The sequence below is a fragment of the Pseudophryne corroboree genome, chromosome 7 (assembly GCF_028390025.1).
Source record: "Pseudophryne corroboree isolate aPseCor3 chromosome 7, aPseCor3.hap2, whole genome shotgun sequence".
NCBI classification, from domain to species: domain Eukaryota; kingdom Metazoa; phylum Chordata; class Amphibia; order Anura; family Myobatrachidae; genus Pseudophryne; species Pseudophryne corroboree.
Genome location: NC_086450.1, coordinates 139,726,250 through 139,753,784, shown reverse-complemented (window position 1 = coordinate 139,753,784; position 27,535 = coordinate 139,726,250).

The window sequence follows — 27,535 nt, the reverse complement described above, 5'->3', positions numbered from 1 at the left end:
TCCTGGGTGTACACAACACCAATGGAGTGGTAATAGAAACGTTGTCGATTGCAGCGAGCCACCGAGCCCGCAAGGGGCTTTGCTGCACTCGCCCCCCACCCCTACTGGCATTCTGGTGGTCGGGATCCTGGCGTCGCTCTATGCTCTGGAACAGCATTAGGGACCCTAGTGCCTAGAGCTCTAGAGCACTGCTGGCTAGAGGCTAGAGAGGAGGAGGCTTAGATGTAACCTGCACACGGGTCTCCTCCTCTCTAGATACGCCCGGGCCTGGGGCCCAGTGAAAGCACTTGCTATGAAGCTGCTTCCCACATAATATATATATATATATATATATATATATATATATAAAGAATGACCCAGAGGGCGCCAAAATATCACAGTCAATTGTCCATAAAACAAGTCCATATAAGTTGGTGAGTCCAGTTCTTTTCCGTATTTCAATTGGACTCGATTGGGAATTCCAATCCGGAATCAATTTCCTGATCTCTTTAGGATCCAATGCTCTGATGTACTCAACCAGGTATTTCTTCTAAAAAATAGCCTCTCACCAGAGGAGTATAGACACCCAAAAATAAAACCTTAGATGAATAAAATGCTGATGTTTATTGACATCATCCGACATAAAATATAATGTGTTTTTTAAACATTACATACAAGGTGTAATCAAAGGAACAGCCAGGTTACATAGAATGGATGTAAACATAAGTGCCACCAACCACCCCAGGATGTGAGCTCAGTGGTGGGGACTTGCCAATGTATACCTGGTGTCCTAATCACCTTGTTAGTTTAAAACTATATGCATGTTGTCCTTTCAGGCTTCCTCAGAGGTATAGACAAATCTTTAAAAGAAAATAGAAAGAGTGTCATAAAAGCTACAAATAAACATATGGTGGAGGACTTCTAATACAAGTTTGGAAGGTACATACCTAAATATTTATATTACGGTGGATAATGGTAATTACCACCTGCTAACCAAATTTTCAAAATGGCGAGGAATAGTGTTAGCTAAAATAGGAAAAGTTGCATGAATTATGGAATATTCATTCCATCATTATATGCAAATCATTATGGTTTCGGTAATAGTACGTACCAGTAGTGGTGCAAAAGATGTAACACCTTCACTGGTGTAGAATATGAAGCACCTTCACTAACCCAATTAGGTTTATTATATTCTAAACATAAAAATTAATATATCAAATGGTTATTTACTGACTACTTGGATGAGATATACAGGAGACTTTATCTCTCTTTTTGTACATACCCCAAATTTGTAGTGATTTTTTTTATAGTAGGAATAAACGTAGTTCCTTTCTAGAGACACTGATCAAACACTTCTTAAGGGATCAGGAGGCACCTACAGATGGGTCCTCCATTATCTTGACTGTTTCTGCGCCTAGACAGAGGTTTAGTCACGCCTAGGCGATAGCTTAGGTTGCTGAGTTTAATCACGGACAGGCGCGTTGAGGCGCGACTAGATACTCAGCATGCAATACACATCTCCACCACTGGGTGGCTAATGCTCTACTAATCCAGTACTTTAGATCGAATAGCAGCGGATTGATCTACAAGCTCTGGCAAATGGTCAGTGGTGTGTAAATGGCGATTTACATACAGGACTAAAAAAAAACAACACTTTAAAAACATATTAAATACACATTAAATACACTTTAAAATGGAGCCGCTGCGGCCGCTGTAATCAAACCTTAGCCTACTTACTTTTTACACCGTTAGCGTACAAAGCCCCGTACCGTGTACGTACTTTGCGTACAAACGCCGTACAAAGTACAAGCAGTGCGTACACACCCAAAGACACTCCGTGAGCACTTAGCAGCTACACGTGTGACTGAAATACACTTATAACCTTATCAGGGAAAAGAGACACGACACCAGATTGTATTTAAGATGTTGGGTTCCGACACATCAACATGTTACAATAACAACAATACAATACAATAGAAAAATGGCTACAGTCAATGGTACATACATTTTGGTTTCGCCTGCGCTTCCCGTCCCAGTCCTCAGTCCTCAGTCATCAGGGTAGATGACCTTCAGAGTCTGTGATAGTGACCTGGCCTGCAGCTGGCTTTTTATACATTTGTCCAAAACCTAACACAATGGATACTGTAATCTCTTTGTCCATTGGACACAGGGATGGTCATTTACAGTACAGGAGAGGTCATAGGTCAGTTTGAATAGGTGGGCGATGTCTGTTCCAGGTGCAGTTGCAGATGTTCTCCTCTGGGTTCCTGCCGCATATCAAGAGCAGTACATACAGTTAATTTTTGTATTCTGCTCCTGCGCATAACTATTTGCAGGAGCGTGCGATCTTCTGCAAACCAACACCGGAATATTGCTCTTAAAATACCCTACAGCTGGATACCAAACACCACCTTATTACCTAGTTATATCCCCTCCTATCCTGTAAAGGTGAATCCCTTTGTTCTGATACCATTTAAACTATTGTAATTTGCTGGTGTGGTGCAGGGAGACTATGTGTACATTGTGCACTATTTGGATTAAATATGTAATGTGTGTTTATGGCTTTTCCATGTGATTACGAACACTACCGTAATTACTCATACCACACGCTAATATGCAGCACCGCCGGAGCGACCATACGCAAATTGTGAATATGCACACGCACGGCAGAACAAGTACGCGCACGGAGGCCATCTGTGTGTAGTTTGTACGTGATGTGTGTACTGCAATATTTTCGACTTCGACAGTCCACCCTTTGGCAGTCATCAATAACTGCCACTAATAAATCAATAAACAGAAAAATATCTATACACTATATATATACACAGAAGCTTGCATGATCGGAGGAGAGTTGCAGGTGGGAAATGTATGACCTAGTGGGATAGTAAAAAGCATGTATGTATGAATCCATGTCTGAGGGGCATGTATCATTGTGCCGTATATGTTCTAAATAAGCTTTGAGGTATTGCGAAGTATACATTAAATCCTTCTCATCCCGTATGAAAGGTCTGTAACTGGGCAAACAAACATTACCGAGCTCTTTTCGGCTTCTTATTCCAACAAATGGGGTGCACATTTAGTTGATGATACATGGAGGGGGAACATATGTGAGTGCTAGTATATGTGGATATCACCTGTTGACTATGTGTGCCGTTAACTGGAAGTTGCAGAGATGAAGATAAGACACATATATAAAAATACATTCCCATAAACACTTTGGGTAGGGCTGACGTCTTTTCCAGTTGGATGTATCTGAGCAGAGGTGAAAGACACAGGCCATGAAATTCATTTGCAATCCTTATCATAATGCTGTCTCTATGGATGGCTCATAAATTATATCTGCTGCTGTAATAGCGCCCTCGATCCTTAGACTCATCAAATTAGTGCCGTGCTTGCGCCGCGTTAGAATTTGAACACACCTAAATATCAACCCAATAATTATGATGACTCCCAGGATACAAAGGAGAAACTTCCCCACACTCATAATTACTAGCAGAACCAGAAACGCAGTCTCTTGTGATAGATCCATTTCGTTAGGGGAAAGAAGGAAAATAAGGAGGAGAAAAGGAAGGAAAATGCAGGGGGGTGAAAAAAAAAAGAAAATGGTGCGACAACCGTCCTAGATCTTGTTGCTCTCCGTGCTCAGGTGCCTTTCAACAGTCCTGCCTCTCAACTTTCCCGGAACAAACACTCTAGCGATACGAGGTTCTCTTCACCCTGCTCTTTGTCAGGAGTTCTCTCCGGGTCAGCAACCTTCTTGCAGTGGGACGAGTGGACCCAAGTCTCTCTTTCGGCGACCTTCAATGCTGTCGTGCTGGTTAACAAGACTTGGTACGGTCCTTCCCACCTGTCTATGAGGCAAACTGAGCGTAAGAAATTTCGAATCATCACATAATCCCCAGGCTCAATGTCATGACAATTACTGTTCGGTAGGTCAGGAATCACCAGCTTTAGATTTCTCAGCTGCCGGCTCATCCTAACAAAATATTTCACAGTTATTTCATTATTGCATTTCAAATCATCCTGGGGGTCTATCATTACATAAGGTTGTCGACCAAAAAGAATTTCAAATGGTGATAAGTTAAGCGGAGACCTGGGAGTGGTTCTGATGCTGTACAACCCTAGTGGCAAAGCTTCTGGCCACAGCAATTCAGTTTCAGCCATCACTTTGCTCAGCTTGTTCTTAATAGTGCTGTTTACTCTCTCTACCTTCGCACTCACCTGTGGTTGGTACGGAGTATGTAGCTTGCTATTAATTCCCATCAGTTTGCACATGACCTGAAAGACTTCACCTGTAAAATGGGTACCCCTATCACTTTCAATCATTCTAGGGATACCATATCTACACACAAATTCCTGCACAATTTCTTTGCAGTGCATGTAACAGTATTTGTGGCAGCAGGGAACGCTTCTACCCAGTTGGAAAATACATCAATACATACTAACACATATTTCAAATTTCTACAGGGTGGTAACTGTATGAAGTCGATTTGTATTACCTGAAAAGGTCCGTCTGTCGGAGGGATATGGGATGGCTCTGTTGGTATTGTCTTACCAATATTCTTCCTCAAGCAAGTAAAACATGTCATTGCTCTCTTACCTGCATGAGAAGAGAATCCTGGTGCACACCAGTAGGTTCTTACCAGCTTACACATACCCTCTTTGCCCAAAGGAGTCAGGCCGTGTGCTGCCTCAGCTAGACTTGGAAGATATGCTCTGGGGGCCACTGGCTTACCGTGTCCACCTGTCCAAAGTCCTGAGGACTGCTGACCGCCTTTTCCTGTAGGGAACACAAATTTTGCATTTCTTTTTTTTTTTCTGAATAGAGTATTTTTATTCAACACATTAGTTAACGATACAGACATTTCAGTGTATGCTGGGGGACACAATTGGCAGTATACAATATACCTCTCCAATCAAGATAAAGACATAATAATCATTCCATGAAGAGACAGTTCCAATTAGTTTCAACCCACAGTATACAGATTTTCTGAAGTCCGTAAACAGATCATAATCCACATACTTAACATTTTCAGTTTTCTCCCCGACATATTTTAGTAAACACTCCAACTAGATGTGCCAGATATAGCCCACTACTACCCCCCTGAGAGAAAAAACAAACAAACAAACAAACAAAAAACCTAAATAAGCAACACAAACCCATCAAGCCTAGGCTTACACAATTGTGCGATGTGAGGTACAATAACAGTATAAATAGATTAAGGGAGAGAAAAGTCCGGCTCAGTGCTGCGAGGCCCAGAGAACTCACTACCGGTAGGGCTAATACGCCCTAAAACTGAAGAGCAAGGGATGAGTATGTAGAGTTGATCCAAGGGGAGCATATTTTCTCGTACTTGGTAAGGGCATTATTTTTCATGTATATATATAGCGGTCCTTCAATACGGTGTCATTCACCAGAGCTTTAAATGTGGATATCGTAAGAGAGTGCGGAGTCATCCATGTCCGCGCAATACACACCTTGGCAAGGGCACACATACTACGGGCATACATGCCCTCTCGCCCAGACCCAGAGTCAGGTCCGCCCACCCCCAAGATACAAAATCTCGGAGTCAGCATATCTCTCATTATCCCCATATGTTCCAGAATCGACCCGACCCCCGCCCAAAACGCCTGCAAGGATGGACATTCCCACACAAGGTGCCAGAAGGATCCTCCAGCAGCCCCGCATTTGGGACAACTGGCAACACCCCCAGTCCCAAATCTGGTCAGTCTATTCGGCGTCATATATGATCTATGCAGAATAAAGAGTTGTATCTGTTGGAACCGCAGTGATTTGGTGACCTGGCTCGAGTTCCCCAGCGCAACCTCCCAATTCTCCACATCTATGGGGCCCAAGTCATGCTCCCAGCACTCCCGAAGGTTCGAGAGCGGGTCTGCATGAATTATTGTAAGAAGGTACGACTAAGTGAAGGAGATCACTTTGACTCGACCCAGTGACTGCAAAAAGGTCTTTATGGGGAAGGGGAGGAGCCGTTGACCGAGATCCTGGCGCACGGACTTTGATATAGCAGTTTGATCCATTGTATAAAATTAGGGCCGAAGCCCATACATTCCATGACTCCCCACAGGTAGGACCATTCGACACTGTCGAATGCCTTTTCTGCATCCAATGAAACCACTAGAGATGAGCGGGTTCGGTTTCTCTGAATCCGAACCCGCACGAACTTCATGTTTTTTTCACGGGTCCGAGCAGACTCGGATCCTCCCGCCTTGCTCGGTTAACCCGAGCGCGCCCGAACGTCATCATGACGCTGTCGGATTCTCGCGAGACTCGGATTCTATATAAGGAGCCGCGCGTCGCCGCCATTTTCACACGTGCATTGAGATTGATAGGGAGAGGACGTGGCTGGCGTCCTCTCCATTTAGATTAGGGTTGAGAGAGAGAGAGAGAGATTGACCTGAGGCTGTGATACTGTAGAAGAGAGTGCAGAGTTTAGTGACTGACGACCACAGTGACCACCAGACAGTGCAGTTGTTTGTTTTATTTAATATATCCGTTCTCTGCCTGAAAAAAACGATACACACAGTGACTCAGTCACATACCATATCTGTGTGCACTGCTCAGCCCAGTGTGCTGCATCAATGTATATATATTTCTGACTGTGCTCAGCTCACACAGCTTATAATTGTGGGGGAGACTGGGGAGCACTGCAGTGCCAGTTATAGGTTATAGCAGGAGCCAGGAGTACATAATATTATATTAAAATTAAACAGTGCACACTTTTGCTGCAGGAGTGCCACTGCCAGTGTGACTAGTGACCAGTGACCTGACCACCAGTATATATAATATTAGTAGTATACTATCTCTTTATCAACCAGTCTATATTAGCAGCAGACACAGTACAGTGCGGTAGTTCACGGCTGTGGCTACCTCTGTGTCGGCACTCGGCAGCCCGTCCATAATTGTATATACCACCTAACCGTGGTTTTTTTTTCTTTCTTTATAGTCATACTAGTTACGAGTATACTATCTCTTTATCAACCAGTCTATATTAGCAGCAGACACAGTACAGTGCGGTAGTTCACGGCTGTGGCTACCTCTGTGTCGGCACTCGGCAGCCCGTCCATAATTGTATATACCACCTAACCGTGGTTTTTTTTTCTTTCTTTATAGTCATACTAGTTACGAGTATACTATCTCTTTATCAACCAGTCTATATTAGCAGCAGACACAGTACAGTGCGGTAGTTCACGGCTGTGGCTACCTCTGTGTCGGCACTCGGCAGCCCGTCCATAATTGTATATACCACCTAACCGTGGTTTTTTTTTCTTTCTTTATACATACATACTAGTTACGAGTATACTATCTCTTTATCAACCAGTCTATATTAGCAGCAGACACAGTACAGTGCGGTAGTTCACGGCTGTGGCTACCTCTGTGTCGGCACTCGGCAGCCCGTCCATAATTGTATATACCACCTAACCGTGTTTTTTTTTTCTTTCTTTATACATACATACTAGTTACGAGTATACTATCTCTTTATCAACCAGTCTATATATTAGCAGCAGACACAGTACAGTGCGGTAGTTCACGGCTGTGGCTACCTCTGTGTCGGCACTCGGCAGCCCGTCCATAATTGTATATACCACCTAACCGTGGTTTTTTTTTCTTTCTTTATAGTCATACTAGTTACGAGTATACTATCTCTTTATCAACCAGTCTATATTAGCAGCAGACACAGTACAGTGCGGTTGTTCATGGCTGTGGCTACCTCTGTGTCGGCACTCGGCAGCCCGTCCATAATTGTATATACCACCTAACCGTGGTTTTTTTTTCTTTCTTTATACATACATACTAGTTACGAGTATACTATCTCTTTATCAACCAGTCTATATTAGCAGCAGACACAGTACAGTGCGGTAGTTCACGGCTGTGGCTACCTCTGTGTCGGCACTCGGCAGCCCGTCCATAATTGTATATACCACCTAACCGTGGTTTTTTTTTCTTTCTTTATACATACATACTAGTTACGAGTATACTATCTCTTTATCAACCAGTCTATATATTAGCAGCAGACACAGTACAGTGCGGTAGTTCACGGCTGTGGCTACCTCTGTGTCGGCACTCGGCAGCCCGTCCATAATTGTATATACCACCTAACCGTGGTTTTTTTTTCTTTCTTTATACATACATACTAGTTACGAGTATACTATCTCTTTATCAACCAGTCTATATATTAGCAGCAGACACAGTACAGTGCGGTAGTTCACGGCTGTGGCTACCTCTGTGTCGGCACTCGGCAGCCCGTCCATAATTGTATATACCACCTAACCGTGGTTTTTTTTTCTTTCTTTATACATACATACTAGTTACGAGTATACTATCTCTTTATCAACCAGTCTATATTAGCAGCAGACACAGTACAGTGCGGTAGTTCACGGCTGTGGCTACCTCTGTGTCGGCACTCGGCAGCCCGTCCATAATTGTATATACCACCTAACCGTGGTTTTTTTTTCTTTCTTTATACATACATACTAGTTACGAGTATACTATCTCTTTATCAACCAGTCTATATATTAGCAGCAGACACAGTACAGTGCGGTAGTTCACGGCTGTGGCTACCTCTGTGTCGGCACTCGGCAGCCCGTCCATAATTGTATATACCACCTAACCGTGGTTTTTTTTTCTTTCTTTATAGTCATACTAGTTACGAGTATACTATCTCTTTATCAACCAGTCTATATTAGCAGCAGACACAGTACAGTGCGGTAGTTCACGGCTGTGGCTACCTCTGTGTCGGCACTCGGCAGCCCGTCCATAATTGTATATACCACCTAACCGTGGTTTTTTTTTCTTTCTTTATACATACATACTAGTTACGAGTATACTATCTCTTTATCAACCAGTCTATATATTAGCAGCAGACACAGTACAGTGCGGTAGTTCACGGCTGTGGCTACCTCTGTGTCGGCACTCGGCAGCCCGTCCATAATTGTATATACCACCTAACCGTGGTTTTTTTTTCTTTCTTTATACATACATACTAGTTACGAGTATACTATCTCTTTATCAACCAGTCTATATTAGCAGCAGACACAGTACAGTGCGGTAGTTCACGGCTGTGGCTACCTCTGTGTCGGCACTCGGCAGCCCGTCCATAATTGTATATACCACCTAACCGTGGTTTTTTTTTCTTTCTTTATACATACATACTAGTTACGAGTATACTATCTCTTTATCAACCAGTCTATATATTAGCAGCAGACACAGTACAGTGCGGTAGTTCACGGCTGTGGCTACCTCTGTGTCGGCACTCGGCAGCCCGTCCATAATTGTATATACCACCTAACCGTGGTTTTTTTTTCTTTCTTTATACATACATACTAGTTACGAGTATACTATCTCTTTATCAACCAGTCTATATTAGCAGCAGACACAGTACAGTGCGGTAGTTCACGGCTGTGGCTACCTCTGTGTCGGCACTCGGCAGCCCGTCCATAATTGTATATACCACCTAACCGTGGTTTTTTTTTCTTTCTTTATACATACATACTAGTTACGAGTATACTATCTCTTTATCAACCAGTCTATATATTAGCAGCAGACACAGTACAGTGCGGTAGTTCACGGCTGTGGCTACCTCTGTGTCGGCACTCGGCAGCCCGTCCATAATTGTATATACCACCTAACCGTGTTTTTTTTTTCTTTCTTTATACATACATACTAGTTACGAGTATACTATCTCTTTATCAACCAGTCTATATATTAGCAGCAGACACAGTACAGTGCGGTAGTTCACGGCTGTGGCTACCTCTGTGTCGGCACTCGGCAGCCCGTCCATAATTGTATATACCACCTAACCGTGGTTTTTTTTTCTTTCTTTATAGTCATACTAGTTACGAGTATACTATCTCTTTATCAACCAGTCTATATTAGCAGCAGACACAGTACAGTGCGGTAGTTCACGGCTGTGGCTACCTCTGTGTCGGCACTCGGCAGCCCGTCCATAATTGTATATACCACCTAACCGTGGTTTTTTTTTCTTTCTTTATACATACATACTAGTTACGAGTATACTATCTCTTTATCAACCAGTCTATATATTAGCAGCAGACACAGTACAGTGCGGTAGTTCACGGCTGTGGCTACCTCTGTGTCGGCACTCGGCAGCCCGTCCATAATTGTATATACCACCTAACCGTGGTTTTTTTTTCTTTCTTTATACATACATACTAGTTACGAGTATACTATCTCTTTATCAACCAGTCTATATTAGCAGCAGACACAGTACAGTGCGGTAGTTCACGGCTGTGGCTACCTCTGTGTCGGCACTCGGCAGCCCGTCCATAATTGTATATACCACCTAACCGTGGTTTTTTTTTCTTTCTTTATACATACATACTAGTTACGAGTATACTATCTCTTTATCAACCAGTCTATATATTAGCAGCAGACACAGTACAGTGCGGTAGTTCACGGCTGTGGCTACCTCTGTGTCGGCACTCGGCAGCCCGTCCATAATTGTATACTAGTATCCAATCCATCCATCTCCATTGTTTACCTGAGGTGCCTTTTAGTTGTGCCTATTAAAATATGGAGAACAAAAATGTTGAGGTTCCAAAATTAGGGAAAGATCAAGATCCACTTCCACCTCGTGCTGAAGCTGCTGCCACTAGTCATGGCCGAGACGATGAAATGCCAGCAACGTCGTCTGCCAAGGCCGATGCCCAATGTCATAGTACAGAGCATGTCAAATCCAAAACACCAAATATCAGTAAAAAAAGGACTCCAAAATCTAAAATAAAATTGTCGGAGGAGAAGCGTAAACTTGCCAATATGCCATTTACCACACGGAGTGGCAAGGAACGGCTGAGGCCCTGGCCTATGTTCATGGCTAGTGGTTCAGCTTCACATGAGGATGGAAGCACTCAGCCTCTCGCTAGAAAAATGAAAAGACTAAAGCTGGCAAAAGCAGTAGCACCGCAAAGAACTGTGCGTTCTTCGAAATCCCAAATCCACAAGGAGAGTCCGACTCCAATTGTGTCGGTTGCGATGCCTGACCTTCCCAACACTGGACGTGAAGAGCATGCGCCTTCCACCATTTGCACGCCCCCTGCAAGTGATGGAAGGAGCACCCGCAGTCCAGTTCCTGATAGTCAGATTGAAGATGTCAGTGTTGAAGTACACCAGGATGAGGAGGATATGGGTGTTGCTGGCGCTGGGGAGGAAATTGACCAGGAGGATTCTGATGGTGAGGTGGTTTGTTTAAGTCAGGCACCCGGGGAGACACCTGTTGTCCGTGGTAGGAATATGGCCGTTGACATGCCTGGTGAAAATACCAAAAAAATCAGCTCTTCGGTGTGGAAGTATTTCACCAGAAATGCGGACAACATGTGTCAAGCCGTGTGTTCCCTTTGTCAAGCTGTAATAAGTAGGGGTAAGGACGTTAACCACCTCGGAACATCCTCCCTTATACGTCACCTGCAGTGCATTCATAATAAGTCAGTGACAAGTTCAAAAACTTGGGCCGACAGCGGAAGCAGTCCACTGACCAGTAAATCCCTTCCTCTTGTAACCAAGCTCACGCAAACCACCCCACCAACTCCCTCAGTGTCAATTTCCTCCTTCCCCAGGAATGCCAATAGTCCTGCAGGCCATGTCACTGGCAATTCTGACGATTCCTCTCCTGCCTGGGATTCCTCCGATGCATCCTTGCGTGTAACGCCTACTGCTGCTGGCGCTGCTGTTGTTGCTGCTGGGAGTCGATGGTCATCCCAGAGGGGAAGTCGTAAGACCACTTTTACTACTTCCACCAAGCAATTGACTGTCCAACAGTCCTTTGCGAGGAAGATGAAATATCACAGCAGTCATCCTACTGCAAAGCGGATAACTGAGGCCTTGACATCCTGGGTGGTGAGAAACGTGGTTCCGGTATCCATCATTACTGCAGAGCCAACTAGAGACTTGCTGGAGGTACTGTGTCCCCGGTACCAAATACCATCTAGGTTCCATTTCTCTAGGCAGGCGATACCGAAAATGTACACAGACCTCAGAAAAAGACTCACCAGTGTCCTAAAAAATGCAGCTGTACCCAATGTCCACTTAACCACGGACATGTGGACAAGTGGAGCAGGGCAGGGTCAGGACTATATGCAGGGGCGGAACTCTGGGAGGCAGTGGAGTCGGCTGCCGCCGGGCTCCTGGCCTCAAGGGGGCGCATCTCCTCCACTGTCCCCAGTGCCGCTCACCGCGCTGCTGCTGCTGTCTGTGAGGGGAGGGGATCGCAGCGTGCGCCTCCCCTGCCCCTCACTCTCCGGCGGCGGCGCGCTTCAATTCAGCGCCGGTCCGTGAGCCAATCAGAGCTCGCGGACCGGCAGCTAAGGCTGCCGGTCCACGAGCTTTGATTGGCTCATGGACCGGTGCATAATTGAAGAGGGACACAGCCGCCGGAGAGTGAGGGGCAGGAGAGGCGCACGCTGCACTCTCCTCCCCTCACAGACAGCAGCAGCAGCGCGGTGAGCAGCACAAGGGATGGGGGGGAGGGTCATCTATATGTGGCACTGGGGGCATTGCTGGCACTGTGGGGACCTGTATACCTGGCACTGGGGGTCATATCTGGCACTGTGGGGACACTGGCATTGGGGGCATAGCTGGCACTGTGGGGACCTGTATACCTGGCACTGGGGGTCATATCTGGCACTGTGGGGACACTGGCATTGGGGGCATAGCTGGCACTGTGGGGACCTGTATACCTGGCACTGGGGGTCATATCTGGCACTGTGGGGACACTGGCATTGGGGGCATAGCTGGCACTGTGGGGACCTGTATACCTGGCACTGGGGGTCATATCTGGCACTGTGGGGACACTGGCATTGGGGGCATAGCTGACACTGTGGGGACCTGTATACCTGGCACTGGGGGTCATATCTGGCACTGTGGGGACACTGGCATTGGGGGCATAGCTGGCACTGTGGGGACCTGTATACCTGGCACTGGGGGTCATATCTGGCACTGTGGGGACACTGGCATTGGGGGCATAGCTGGCACTGTGGGGACCTGTATACCTGGCACTGGGGGTCATATCTGGCACTGTGGGGACACTGGCATTGGGGGCATAGCTGACACTGTGGGGACCTGTATACCTGGCACTGGGGGTCATATCTGGCACTGTGGGGACACTGGCATTGGGGGCATAGCTGGCACTGTGGGGACCTGTATACTTGGCACTGGGGATCATATCTGGCACTGTGGGGACACTGGCATTGGGGGCATAGCTGGCACTGTGGGGACATATATATCTGGCACTGGGGTCATATCTGGCACGGTGGGGACACTGGCAATAGGGGCATAGCTTGCACTGTGGGGACATATATATCTGGCACAGGGGGGCATATCTGACACTGGGAACACTGACATTGGGGGCATAGCTGGCACTCTGGGTACATATATATCTGGCACTGGGGGCATATCTGGCACTGGGGGCATGGCTGGCACTTTGGGGACATATATATCTGGCACAGGGGCATAGCTGGCACTGGGGGGACACGTATATCTGGCACTGGGGGCAAAGCTGGCACTGTGTGGGGACATGTATATCTGGCACTGGGGCATATCTGGCACTGTGGGGACACTGGCATTAGGGGCATAGCTTGCACTGTGGGGACATATATATCTGGCACTGGGGCAGAGCTGGCACTGTGTGGGGACATGTATATCTGGCACTGGGGGGCATATATGGCACTGTGGGGACACTGCATTGGGGGCATAGCTGGCACTTTGGGGACATATATATCTGGTACTAGGGGCATAGCTGGCACCGGAGGCATATCTGGCACAGGAGCATAGCTGGCACTGGGGGGACACGTATATCTGACACTGGGTGCAGAGCTGGCACTATGTGGGGACATGTATATCTGGCACTGTGGGGACACTGCATTGGGGGCATAGCTGGCACTTTGGGGACATATATATCTGGCACTAGGGGCATAGCTGGCACTGTGGGGACACTGGCATTGGGGGCATATCTGGCACTGGGGGGACAAGTATATCTGGCACTGGGGGTCATGTGTATCTGGCACTGTGAGGCATATATGTATCTGGCACTGTGGGGACATATGTTTCTGGCAGTGTGGAGGCACCCATTTTTTGACATTTTTATATGTATGTGGCACTGTACAGGGGCATTATAGGTGGTCTTCAGGTTGCCAACTGTCGGGATCCCGGCGCACAGTATACCGTCGCCGGAATCCCGACAGCCGGCATACCGACAGTTTTTCTCCTTCGTGGGGGTCCACGACCCCCCCTGGAGGGAGAATAAATAGCGTGGCGCGCGTAGCGAGCCCGCAAGGGGCTCATTTGCGCTCACCATGCTGTCGTTATGCCGGCGATATGTAGGGGGGGCACCAACATTTATCATGCCTCCGGGCGACTGGGGCGAACTTACGCCACTGACTATATGACTGTGACAGCCCACTGGGTAGATGTATGGACTCCCGCCGCAAGAACAGCAGCGGCGGCACCAGTAGCAGCATCTCGCAAACGCCAACTCTTTCCTAGGCAGGCTACGCTTTGTATCACCGGTTTCCAGAATACGCACACAGCTGAAAACCTCTTACGGCAACTGAGGAAGATCATCGCGGAATGGCTTACCCCAATTGGACTCTCCTGTGGATTTGTGGCATCGGACAACGCCAGCAATATTGTGTGTGCATTAAATCTGGGCCAATTCCAGCACGTCCCATGTTTTGCACATACCTTGAATTTGGTGGTGCAGAATTTTTTAAAAAACGACAGGGGCGTGCAAGAGATGCTGTCGGTGGCCAGAAGAATTGCGGGACACTTTCGGCGTACAGGCACCACGTACAGAAAACTGGAGCACCACCAAAAACTACTGAACCTGCCCTGCCATCATCTGAAGCAAGAAGTGGTAACGAGGTGGAATTCAACCCTGTATATGCTTCAGAGGTTGGAGGAGCAGCAAAAGGCCATTCAAGCCTATACAATTGAGCACGATATAGGAGGTGGGATGCACCTGTCTCAAGCGCAGTGGAGAATGATTTCAACGTTGTGCAAGGTTCTGATGCCCTTTGAACTTGCCACACGTGAAGTCAGTTCAGACACTGCCAGCCTGAGTCAGGTCATTCCCCTCATCAGGCTTTTGCAGAAGAAGCTGGAGACATTGAAGGAGGAGCTAACACGGAGCGATTCCGCTAGGCATGTGGGACTTGTGGATGGAGCCCTTAATTCGCTTAGCAAGGATTCACGGGTGGTCAATCTGTTGAAATCAGAGCACTACATTTTGGCCACCGTGCTCGATCCTAGATTTAAAGCCTACCTTGGATCTCTCTTTCCGGCAGACACAAGTCTGCTGGGGTTCAAACACCTGCTGGTGAGTAAATTGTCAAGTCAAGCGGAACGCGACCTGTCAACAACATCTCCTCCTTCACATTCTCCCGCAACTGGGGGTGCGAGGAAAAGGCTCAGAATTCCGAGCCCACCCGCTGGCGGTGATGCAGGGCAGTCTGGAGCGACTGCTGATGCTGACATCTGGTCCGGACTGAAGGACCTGACAACGATTACGGACATGTCGTCTACTGTCACTGCATATGATTCTCTCCCCATTGAAAGAATGGTGGAGGATTATATGAGTGACCGCATCCAAGTAGGCACGTCACACAGTCCGTACTTATACTGGCAGGAAAAAGAGGCAATTTGGAGGCCCTTGCACAAACTGGCTTTATTCTACCTAAGTTGCCCTCCCACAAGTGTGTACTCCGAAAGAGTGTTTAGTGCCGCCGCTCACCTTGTCAGCAATCGGCGTACGAGGTTACATCCAGAAAATGTGGAGAAGATGATGTTCATTAAAATGAATTATAATCAATTCCTCCGTGGAGACATTGACCAGCAGCAATTGCCTCCACAAAGTACACAGGGAGCTGAGATGGTGGATTCCAGTGGGGACGAATTGATAATCTGTGAGGAGGGGGATGTACACGGTGATATATCGGAGGATGATGATGAGGTGGACATCTTGCCTCTGTAGAGCCAGTTTGTGCAAGGAGAGATTAATTGCTTCTTTTTTGGTGGGGGTCCAAACCAACCCGTCATATCAGTCACAGTCGTGTGGCAGACCCTGTCACTGAAATGATGGGTTGGTTAAAGTGTGCATGTCCTGTTTATACAACATAAGGGTGGGTGGGAGGGCCCAAGGACAATTCCATCTTGCACCTCTTTTTTCTTTTCTTTTTCTTTGCGTCATGTGCTGTTTGGGGAGGGTTTTTTGGAAGGGACATCCTGCGTGACACTGCAGTGCCACTCCTAGATGGGCCCGGTGTTTGTGTCGGCCACTAGGGTCGCTTATCTTACTCACACAGCTACCTCATTGCGCCTCTTTTTTTCTTTGCATCATGTGCTGTTTGGGGAGGGTTTTTTGGAAGGGACATCCTGCGTGACACTGCAGTGCCACTCCTAGATGGGCCCGGTGTTTGTGTCGGCCACTAGGGTCGCTTATCTTACTCACACAGCTACCTCATTGCGCCTCTTTTTTTCTTTGCGTCATGTGCTGTTTGGGGAGGGTTTTTTGGAAGGGACATCCTGCGTGACACTGCAGTGCCACTCCTAGATGGGCCCGGTGTTTGTGTCGGCCACTAGGGTCGCTTATCTTACTCACACAGCTACCTCATTGCGCCTCTTTTTTTCTTTGCGTCATGTGCTGTTTGGGGAGGGTTTTTTGGAAGGGACATCCTGCGTGACACTGCAGTGACACTCCTAGATGGGCCCGGTGTTTGTGTCGGCCACTAGGGTCGCTTATCTTACTCACACAGCTACCTCATTGCGCCTCTTTTTTTCTTTGCGTCATGTGCTGTTTGGGGAGGGTTTTTTGGAAGGGACATCCTGCGTGACACTGCAGTGCCACTCCTAGATGGGCCCGGTGTTTGTGTCGGCCACTAGGGTCGCTTATCTTACTCACACAGCGACCTCGGTGCAAATTTTAGGACTAAAAATAATATTGTGAGGTGTGAGGTATTCAGAATAGACTGAAAATGAGTGGAAATTATGGTTTTTGAGGTTAATAATACTTTGGGATCAAAATGACCGCCAAATTCTATGATTTAAGCTGTTTTTTAGGTTTTTTGGAAAAAAACACCCGAATCCAAAACACACCCGAATCCGACAAAAAAAATTCGGTGAGGTTTTGCCAAAACGCGGTCGAACCCAAAACACGGCCGCGGAACCGAACCCAAAACCAAAACACAAAACCCGAAAAATTTCCGGCGCTCATCTCTAGAAACCACTACTGCATCCGAGGGGAAGACGTGAGGAGCCTGCAAAATAGTGTATAGCCTGCGCAAATGAATGGACGTGGATTTCCCCGGCATGAAGCCAGATTGATCCGGATGTATTATAGATTTAATAACTAGGTTGAGCCGGACCGCTAGAATTTTCGCCATGAATTTGGCATCATTAGGGATAAGTGAGATCGGCCTGTAGGACTCCAAGAGTGTGGGATCCTTACCGGGCTTTGGGAGTACTATAATAATGGCCTCGGACATTGAGGGAGGAAGTTGATTAGTGGTAAATATGTCAGCGTACATCTCATGCAACTTAGAGCCAAAGAACTGTATGTACTGTTTATACAGCTCAGTGGGAATACCGTCGCTTCCCGGGGACTTGCCATTGGGAGATATCTCCACCGCCGCCATTACCTCCTCCAAAGTCAAGGGCGCGTCCAGAACGTCTCTAGCCTCTGGGGAAAGTTTGGAAAGGAGGAATATTGGTCAGATACCTGTCTAAGTCCTCCATGGAGCACGTCAGCTGAGTGTCATAAACCTCTTTAAAGTGTGAGAGGAACAGTTGCGCAATGTCAGGGGTGTTGTCTACCGTGGAGCCGTCTGGACCAGTCATCTGCACTATCGTGGTCCCAGGACGGTCATAATGTACCAAATGGGCTAGTAAGCTACCCGACCTGTCCGCCTGCATGTGGATGTTAGTGGCCCTAAACAACAGGGTGCATGCATTTTTATCCGCAAGGTAAGCTAACCAAGCTTCCTGAGCTACCAGCCAACGAGCCTTTAGCGCAGAGGTGCCCCAGCGAAATAGCAGGTCTCTAGGTCCCTGCATTCAACTTCAAGCTGCCTCTCCGTCTCCCTGCATGCCATCTTGCGGGCAGCAATTTTGACAATCAGTGTACCTCGTAAATAAGCTTTGAACGTATCCCACACAATCAGTGCCGGGGCCGAGCACACATTATCCGCATAAAACCCCTCCCACTTGGACGTTAAATCCGGACATTCTCCCAGCTGGGCCAACCAGGATGGATGCAACCTCCAATATGACTGTCCCCTCCGGCACACCCCATCCAGTGACAGCAGCAGGGGTGAATGATCGGACACCCCCCGTGCCTCGTAATGAACATCTGTTATACTAGGTAAGAGCTCTGGCGAGACAAGGGCCAGGTCGATTCTGGAGAAGGAGCCGTACGTGCTGGAGAATCATGAGTATTGCCGAAGCGTAGGGAACCGAACCCTCCAGACATCCACCCATTGCATACTATGTAAAAAACCTGCAAACTTAGATTTAGATGTAGACGGGCCACCCCCCGCCCCCGAGTCCCGAGAAGACCTCCATCTGTCCATGGAGACATCCAACACATTATTAAAGTCCCCCAGACAAATGACAGGGGTATGAGGGGAAGCAGCAATAAATGAGGCGGCCCTCTGTAGGACATCATACGAGAACAGGGGAGGGACATACACAGACAATAGGAAGAAATTACGGGAGTTCAATTTACATTCTAGGAACACAAACCTACCATATGGGTCCGTATTTACCTTGATCAACTCAAACTGTACAGTCCTTTTTATCATGACTGACACCCCTCGGGAAGATGAGGAGTGAGAGGAATGATATGCCCACCCCACCCAAGGCCTGCGGAGCGACAGCAGTCTATTTCCCTCTAAATGAGTTTCACTCAGGCAAATAATGTCCAGGCCGTACTTCCTAATCATTTTAAATACGAGGGATCACTTTACTTTATTATTAATGCCCCGGACATTCCACGCCAAGATTTTTAAGGCAGACATGACAACCAGTGTACCGTCCTGGATGCATCACTCATAGCTCCCACAATGTGAATGAGATGTCCCATTATCAACGTTATTCGGGCGTCTACCTGCCCGTACAGCACTCCACCCTTGAAACCATATTGTCCGCAGGCCCCGGGCCCCAAGCCAAACCCCTTTAAATAGCACAACATCACCTCACAATTTAACAAATAAATATACAGAAGCCATAAAATAAAATAAAAAATGAAAAAATTACAGAGAAACAAACAACAGTCCCAGAACTCTGTGGGCTTGTCTAGGCTCTGTGGGCTTGTCTCTTCCAAGTGCTGATTGGATTTCTAAGTGTGAGTTTTAAACAGCAAAAAGGTGAGTTAGAATAAAGAAAAAGGTGAGTTTTATAATACACAAAACACAATCGGGAACACACATTTGCAGTACCATTAAACTTCCGGTGAGGCTGCAAGGGGCTGACCTTGTGAGAGAGTGAGAGGGTCTCTTACTTGGAGTAGCAGCTTGGAGTAGCAGAGGGGCTGTGATTGTGCGTGTGTGCGGGTATTTCCAGGAGCTGGAAGCCAAGTGAAAAGGAGGTGCAGTGAGCTGGAACAACTGCAACTGCTAAGTGGAGTACAGGTGCCGCAGGAGAAAGTACTACGGCTGCATAAAAGTGAAGGACCAAGAACCACACAAAGATAGATAAGTATAAGCCAGCTTAATTTATTGTATAAGTGAGATTGCTTGTCTTCTACTTTTTATTTTTGCTGCTTTTTCTGTGAGAGTAACAGGGAGTTAGACCTTACAAACAATATGGGAGGGGCTGTGATTGAGGACCTCACTCAGTGCATGTCGTGCAAGATGTATGCACACCTGGAGCTACCGGCCCAGTGTGATTACATCTGCACGAGGTGTGTGCGAACGGTTGCCCTGGAAGCCCAGGTAACTGATCTAGAGCAAACCGTTACGCGACTGAGGGGGATTCACAATCTCGAGCGTAGTTTAGACAGAACGGTGGAGGAGTTGCGGGAGGGGTCAATGGTAGAAGAGGATGATGATCAGGTAGCCAGTTGGGTCACAGTTAGAAGGAAGAAAAAGAGGGGGAGGCACGACATCTCCGAACTATCAAACCCGAACAAATTTGCCCGATTGGACGAGGAATCGGAGGATGATAGTGAAGAAATGACGGTGCCGGAGGAGACTGCTCCCTCTAGCATCCAGAGGTGCGGTCCCTCTGGCGCAGTTGGGATAAAAGATAGAGAGGTACCTAGTCAGATGGTGGTGGTAGGGGATTCTATCATCAGGAAGGCAGATAGGGCAATCTGCTACCGGGACCGTGATCGCCGTACAGTCTGTTGTCTCCCGGGTGCTCGGGTACGGCACATCGCGGACCGGGTAGATAGATTGTTGGGAGGGGCTGGCAAAGACCCGGCGGTCTTGGTGCACGTTGGCACCAATGACAAAGTTAGCGGAAGGTGGGATGTCCTTAAGAAAGACTATAGGGACTTAGGAAAGAAACTGAAGGCAAGGACATCTAAGGTAATATTCTCGGAATTATTACCCGTGCCACGCGCTAGTCCTGGGAGGCAGAGGGAGATTAGGGAGGTAAATGTGTGGCTTAGGGATTGGTGCAGGAAAGAGGGGTTTGTGTTCCTGGAACACTGGGCGGACTTCTCAGTCAGGCGCCATCTCTTTTGTCGTGACGGATTGCACCTGACTGAGGAGGGGGCAGCGGTGCTGGGGGGAAGGATGGTTAGAAGGTTGGAGGAGATTTTAAACTAGGAGCCTGGGGGGAGGGTTTAGCTAGAAACTACGGGTCATGCAGTGAGAATAGTGGGGATGGCGGTAGTAAACGAAATGGGGGAGAAGTTGGGGGGAGGGTAAGAGCAGGCGGTAAGGTTACTAACATGGGTACTAAAAGGGATTTTACCAAAGCACTAACCAATGACGATTACAGGTCATCCTTGCTACATAAGGTGAAAGATGTCCCTAACGCAAGGGAAAATACTTATCTTAGTTGTATGTATGTAAACGCCAGAAGCATTACTGGTAAAAAGGGTGAACTAGAAATACTTGCAGCAAGCAAACAGTATATTATAGGCAATACTGAAACTTGGTGGGATGAATCTCATGATTGGACAGTCAATCTAGAGGGCTATACACTGTTTAGGAGAGACAGACTAAATAAAAAGGGTGGAGGGGTGTGTCTTTACGTAAAGCCGTTTTTAAAACCTAATATATGGGAAGATATTCAGGAGGGGACTGTAGACACTGTCGAGACATTATGGGTAGAAATTGCATGCGGGGAAAAAGGAATAAAAAAGTTAGTATTGGGTGTATGCTATAGGCCGCCTGGTATCAACGCATCTGATGATGAATTGTTACTAAAGCAAATTGAAATAGCAGCAGGAGTAGGAGACATAGTAGTGATGGGAGATTTTAACTATCCAGAGATAAACTGGAAAAACGACTTATGTGATACTGCTAGGGGCAATATGTTTTTAAACACACTTAATGATAACTACTTAGTCCAACTAATTGAGGAACCAACTAGGTACAATGCAATCTTAGACCTGGTATTAACAAACAATGGGGATTTGGTATCAGGTATTATAGTAGGGGAACCCATAGGAAACAGCGACCACAATATGGTCACATTCAATATCAGTTTCTATAAACAGCCCTATACTGGCTCAACTAGGACTTTAAACTTTAGCAAAGCAAATTTTGAAAAGATGAGAGTATTTTTCAGGGATATTGAATGGGAAGGTTTGTTTTTAGGAAAAAATACTATGGAGAAATGGGAGGTACTAAAATTCCTGCTAGCTAAAAATACACTCAAATGTATTCCTATGAGTAGCAAAAAAAGGAATAAAAATCATAAACCGATGTGGCTTAACAAAAAGATTAAGGAACTTATGGGCAAGAAAAGGCGAGCATTTAAAAAATACAAATCTGACGGGGAAGCAGAGTCATTTCAGCACTATAAGGAATGTAACAAAATTTGCAAAAAGCAAATAAGAGCGGCTAAAGTAGAAACTGAAAAACTAGTAGCAAAGGAAAGCAAAGCGAATCCCCAAAAATTCTTTAAATACATTAATAGCAAGAGATTAAAGAAGGAGAGTATAGGCCCTTTAAAAGACAAGTTGGGAGTCTTAAGCAAAAATGATAATGACATAGCGGACACACTAAATGAGTTTTTTTTCAACAGTATTCACTAGAGAGGACCCAATTCAGGGACTGACACACAATCTCAATAATTAGAATATCACACTGATAGGTACTTATTTAAGCGAGGAAGTAGTCTGTGACCGATTAAAACATTTAAAGATTAATAAATCACCAGGGCCCGCTGGCATTCATCCAAGGGTTCTAATGGAGCTTCACTCTGAACTGGCAAAACCGCTATCTTTGATCTTTAAGGATTCAGTTATATCAGGTATGGTTCCCAAAGACTGGCGTATAGCGGAAGTAGTGCCTATATTCAAAAAGGGAAGTAAAGCTGAACCAGGTAATTATAGACCAGTTAGTCTTACATCTATAGTAGGGAAAGTATTGGAAGGTATTCTAAGAGATAGTATTCAGAAGTTCCTTGAAACCAATAAGGTCATTAAAAGGAATCAACATGGGTTTATGAAGGACAGATCCTGTCAAACCAACTTACTTGGCTTTTATGAAACAGTAAGCGCAAACCTAGATCAGGGTAAAGATGTGGATGTAATCTTTTTAGACTTTGCCAAAGCGTTTGATACTGTACCACACATGAGACTTATCTACAAGCTACAAGAATCAGGGCTAGGAAGCACAATATGCACTTGGGTCAAAAACTGGTTAGATAATAGGGAGCAGCGCGTTGTGGTTAATGGATCTTTTTCAACTTGGACTGAAGTGCTAAGTGGTGTGCCGCAAGGCTCAGTATTAGGACCGCTATTGTTCAATATTTTCATTAACGACCTAACAGAAGGTCTAGAGAGCATGGTGTCAATTTTTGCAGATGATACCAAATTGTGTAAGGCTATAAATACAGAGGAGGATGCCGAGTCTCTTCAGAACGACTTAGTTAAATTAGAAGCATGGGCAGCCAAATGGAGAATGCGCTTCAACACAGACAAGTGTAAGGTAATGCACTGTGGTAACAAGAACAAAAATTACACCTACCTACTAAATGGGGTAAAATTAGGGGATTCTGTACTGGAAAAGGACTTAGGTGTCCTCATAGATAGCAAGCTAAGCAGTAGTACCCAAAGTAGGACTGCAGCAAAGAAGGCTAATAAGATATTAGCATGCATAAAACGGGGTATTGATGCTAGGGACGAGAGTATTATACTCCCGTTATATAAATCACTAGTGAGGCCACACCTTGAATACTGTGTACAATTCTTGGCACCATACTACAAAAAGGATATCCTGGAGCTTGAAAAGGTACAGAGGAGGGCGACCAAACTACTTAAGGGCATGGAGACGATGGAATACAAGGAAAGGCTTGAAAGACTAGGGATGTTTACATTGGAAAAGCGGAGACTAAGAGGGGATATGATCAACATCTACAAATATATAAGGGGACAATACACAGAGCTTCCACGGGATCTGTTTTTGGTTAGATCAACACAGAGGACTCGTGGACACTCGCTCAGGTTAGAGGAGAGGAGATTCCGCACAATACGGCGTAAAGGCTTTTTCACGGTAAGGACAATACATGTTTGGAATTCCCTGCCCGAGGGAGTTGTAATGGCGGAATCTGTCAACACCTTTAAGAATGGCTTAGATAAATTCCTAATGGATAAGGATATCCAGGGGTATGGTGCATAGTCATGCATTATAGTTACTATAAATAGGGATAAAATGCAACGGCTGACAGCAGCATCAGTCAGAAATTTTAGTCAAATCATCATGCATAGGAGACCACAAATAGGTTGAACTCGATGGACAATTGTCTTTTTTCAACCTCAGATACTATGTTACTATGTTACTATGTTAACATCCCCCCTCCCCGTATACCTCCCCGAACTGTGGCATACACATATCCCTAACAGAACTCTATCCCTGGAGATCCGACAGTCTACGGCAGTGCTATGCGCGGCATACAGATCCAAAAAAAAAAACAATACCAAAACTTATGCGTATGTATCACTACACAGCAAAGTCCAGACCCACTAAAACATGAGGAAGCTCCCCGGACTTATACTTGCATACTGCAGGCCCATGCGGAAAGGAAACTGGGTGTCAGTCCGGAGCCAGCTGGCGGACACCTGGAGCGGACAAACAATTTGGAAGCTGCTCAATCATACCTGGAGATAATTATATATCAGGTGCTGGAAGGGGGAGGGGTCACAGACAAACAAACAAAGAGGAAGGGGGGTGCAAATCCCCACCCCCAAATTCCCTTCCGCACACTGAAAATTACCTTTAACCATCCCTGAATCTATCTGGTAATAAAATTCAGATAATTCGTCACAGATGTTTGCAAACACATGTTTAGCTGCTGGCCACTTCACGGCTTCTCTGATACAGCAGTCCTAACTACTTGATAGCAGTGCCCACATTGGGCCATGTAATTTGTCACAGTACGCCTCATAATAAAGGCCATTACTAAAACAGTTCCAGACTGAGAGCTAACTTACCAGGGAGCCACCCCCAGGATCTCCCATTGGCACTACAAGGAACAGCATGCCTTCCAAATGCTGCTCCCATTCAATGCCTCATGCACACAAGCAGACAAACAATTTGGAAGCTGCTCAATCATACCTGGAGATAATTATATATCAGGTGCTGGAAGGGGGAGGGGTCACAGACAAACAAACAAAGAGGAAGGGGGGTGCAAATCCCCACCCCCAAATTCCCTTCCGCACACTGAAAATTACCTGTAACCATCCCTGAATCTATCTGGTAATAAAATTCAGAGAATTCGTCACAAATGTTTGCAAACACATGTTTAGCTGCTGGCCACTTCACGGCTTCTCTGATACAGCAGTCCTAACTAGTAACTACTTGATAGCAGTGCCCACATTGGGCCATGCAATTTGTCACAGTACGCCTCATAATAAAGGCCATTACTAAAACAGTTCCAGACTGAGAGCTAACTTACCAGGGAGCCACCCCCAGGATCTCCCATTGGCACTACAAGGAACAGCATGCCTTCCAAATGCTGCTCCCATTCAATGCCTCATGCACACAAGCAGACAAACAATTTGGAAGCTGCTCAATCATACCTGGAGATAATTATATATCAGGTGCTGGAAGGGGGAGGGGTCACAGACAAACAAACAAAGAGGAAGGGGGGTGCAAATCCCCACCCCCAAATTCCCTTCCTGGAGCGTAGCTGTCCAGCCAGGCCGCCGCCCCCCTTGGAGAGTTGAAGAACTTGGTTTCCCCATCCGCCACCACACGCAGCCTAGAGGGGAACAGCATCGAATAGGGGAGATTCAGATCGCGAAGACGCCGCTTGATGGGCATAAACTGAGCCCGGTCTTTTTGGACGTCCGCTGCAAAGTCAGGAAATGCCGACACTCGGACACCGTTCCGAAGGAGGGGACCCTTGGCACGAACCATGCGCAAGACAGAGTCCCGATCTTTATAGTGCAAAAATTTGGCAATAAATGTCCGTGGCGGGGCGCCTGGGGGCAGAGGCCTGAAAGGTACCCAGTGAGCCCGCTCCTCTGCAAACTGGGATGTAAAGGATTCAGGGCCATACGCCTCTTTCAGCCATGACTCCAGGAATTCCTCAGGATGTGCCCCTTCCTCCTTTTCTGGTAGGCCCACGAATCTCACATTATTTCTGCGAAGTCGGCCCTCCATATCCAGGAGTTTAGTTTGCAGAGTTGAGACTTGCTGTGTAACCGCAGGTACAGACCGCTGCTGAGGGCCGCTGAGGTCCTCTAGATTAGAGACCCGCGTCTCGGTTTCGCCCACTCTCTCCCGGACTCGCTGGACGTCCTGGCGCAACAATGAAAAATCGCACTGCACCTTCTCCATTTTGTCCGACAGGCTAGTTTGCTGGCCGCTATGGCCTCCAGGACTTGCTGAATGGATGGAGCAGATGGCTGCATGCTAGCACCCGAGTCGGCCCCGGCCGGGGGAGTCGGTCCGGTCGGAGGGAAGGGCTTAGGAGATGATTGCGTCGGCTGGGTAGCAGGCTGGCAGGCAGACTTCTCCAATTTAGCCGCCGCCGCGCTCTGGCCACCCCTCACCATAGTATCAAGGCCCAAGCTGCGCTCAAAGTCCTAATATTCAGTGGCAGGGAGTACAGTAGTGGATGATAAATGCAATATCGGCTGTACTCCAGGGCCCAGAACATCCAGCAGTAATACAGAAAGGGGAAGGGGGACCAGCAGGCCTCTGTGGAATATATAGTGTAATATAGACTGGCAGTGATAGATGGAGCAGTATGATCCGCCTCAGTTCCCTCAGCCCTGCACTCCCCTCAGAGACACAGCTTCATGCAAGGAGGAAGTACACTGGAAGCTTCAGGCAAGATGGCCGCCGGGCCCACAGACTCTCCCCCCCTCCGACAATCTCACTGACCTCAGGGACAAGATGAGCTGGAGTGTCCCTGCAAGGTATCCAGGGGGTACAGGAGGTGGGGCGCCGCACACCTCAGGCGCTGTGTGGTGCAATCGTCGCCGCGGGTCCGCGCCCGTGGCAGCCCGGCGGAGCTCTGGAAATCGAGGCCGGGGATTCACTGGCGGCCTAGGCCCAAGTTGCGGGCGGCGGCTGGCGCGAGCTGGGAACTCCTGCAGGGGCCCTCTGGTGATGCCCACTGCCTTCCCAGAGCTGGTAAATGGGGTTAGAGCCAGGTAGCAGCAGTAGATAGAGCCTAGGATGGTGACAGGATTTTTTGTCCAGGGAGCTCCTCAATCCTGCTGCCTACCCGCTTGCCGCTGTGGCCACGCCCACCACAAATTTTGCATTTCAATTTTTTTCTGTCGTGTGTTATCAGTTGTGTGAAGTAAACCATCTCTGGATGAGAGAAGAGAGGGGAATAATAATAATAATAAAAAAGAAAATGTCAGGTTTGGCATTCACCAACAGGCTGTCACACCATCATGCATATTGGTGTCTGTACACAGTCTCCCTTCACCAGTATTCTCATTCTCCACCCTTTGTACATGACCAGGCACATTGCATTAATACTGGTGTCATCGTGCTGGTGAGATATACTCGATTTGGGCAGAACTCTGACGGACCGAGTAGGCATGTGGCGTTTGAACTGTAATCGGGTCCATGTATTGTACCCTCCTGTCGGTGAACATAAGATGAAGAGGAAACTTGTGAAGAAAGAAAAATCACATAGAGGTTAGTAACAGATAAGTTTGTAGAGGCAAAGAGGATTTTATAAAATTTGACAACTGGATTGGGCACTATGGGGTATGACTTTTCTACTAGGTCTACACCCCTAAAAAAAATTCTATGTGTGTCGTATCTCTACTGGGACTATCTCAGCCATCAATCCAGTGTCCTGTCCATCCTAAATTCATAGGGAACCCGGTATCTGTGAGATAATTTCCTCTACCTGTGATGGACATGAACCTAGAACAGTGAA